The sequence below is a fragment of the Seriola lalandi genome, unplaced genomic scaffold (genome assembly GCF_002814215.2).
Source record: "Seriola lalandi dorsalis isolate HSWRI2012SDOR001 ecotype SW California unplaced genomic scaffold, Sedor1 jcf7180002054871, whole genome shotgun sequence".
Classification (NCBI taxonomy): Eukaryota; Metazoa; Chordata; class Actinopteri; order Carangiformes; family Carangidae; genus Seriola; species Seriola lalandi.
The window spans coordinates 1,749-3,185 of NW_019525424.1; the positions used below are offsets into that span (position 1 = coordinate 1,749).

Here is a 1,437-nt window from a genome sequence, read left to right on the forward strand (position 1 = left end):
CACACACACACACACACACACACACACACACACACACACACACACACACACACACACACACACACACGTTAGTACATGAACAAACATGATGACAGAGTGACCCGTAATCACATGATCAGACGCCAGTTTGGTAAATAAACGACTCAGCTGGTTCCAGTGGAACGCTGCGTTCACCTGCTGCAGGAACAAACTGAGGAGCCTGTTTTTACACCTGAAGCTGCACCTCACCTGTCTGTCATGAAGTTAAGGTGAGAACAGGAGGAGCTGTTGTGTTTCGTATTCCACGTCTGAAGGTCTTTAATCTCGTTTTACCTTTTACCTGATGAGTGGAACGATCACTTCTACAGACTGCTCCCACATGATCTCATCAATGATATAAAACTGGCTCATGCAGTGGTCCCTGAACGCATCACCAGTGATCTTCATGAGGTTCTCTTTGCATGTGAAGCTTTAGTTGCTTCAGTCTTTACATCAAAGTGACAGTTCAGGTTATTAGACTATAGTCAGTGTTTTAGCTGCAGTAGATTCAGTAAATATCATCAGCATCAATGAGCCAATCAGCACGCAGCAGCCTCGTGGTGATTGGCTGTTTCTTTGAGTGTGTAAAGAGGAAGTGAAGCTAAAATCTGTACAATAATGTGTTGTAATTAAATTAATAAAACTGTTAATGAATCGACATTTTGGATGGATACCCAGCCGCGTGTCTGCAGTAGATTCAGATCAGCTCCCAGCTTAGAGGAGCAGCAGGAGCACCTGGAGCACCTGGAGCAGCAGGAGCACCTGGAGCACCTGGAGCACCTGGAGCACCTGGAGCACCTGGAGCACCTGTACAGAAGCTGTGATGAGCTGCTGGGGGCGTCAAAATCAAACAAACAGCCAATCACCAGCATTGTTAGATCCCGGTCCAAGCACGCTGCATGCTGATTGGCTCACTGACGCCTCAAGTATCAAATCACAAAGACATTTTTAAATCCTCGTTAGTATCAAACCGATTAGCCCGGTCCATAAACAGTCCCGTTTGATTGGCAGCTCCACAGCAGCAGCGACACGCAGCTAAACGCCGACAGACGGCTGTAATCTCTAATACATCTATCAGGACTGTTGCAGAAACACAGTCATTCACAGTCATTTCTTAATGACTGGTTTAAATGTGATGCTGCTGAAACAAACTAATGCAGGATAAAAGAGGCTTTAGAGCCGCAGCAGCGTTCACCTCTCTCTGACCTCCATGTGGAGTCAACACGGCAAATTCAGTACAAATATTAAGACAGAGCAGAGAATGCTAATATTTGTTTCCACTATCTGTCTGACAGCGGATTTAACAGCGCTCACTTATCCACAGATAAGCCATTGTTTAGAAAAGCTCTAATCAGCTCAGATTAACATGAAGAGCTGCTTTTTGTCTGTTTTTTATTTCCATGTTAAAACGTTTCCCGC

General features: G+C 45.1%; 1 protein-coding gene across 1 annotated transcript in view; it reads right to left on the reverse strand.

Moving 5' to 3' along the window:
* Window positions 1-1,437, reverse strand: part of LOC111671162 (serine/threonine-protein phosphatase 2B catalytic subunit gamma isoform-like) — a gene marked incomplete at its 3' end in the record, with an annotated part of 9,782 nt that overhangs the window by 1,742 nt on the left and 6,603 nt on the right. The window lies entirely within an intron of this gene.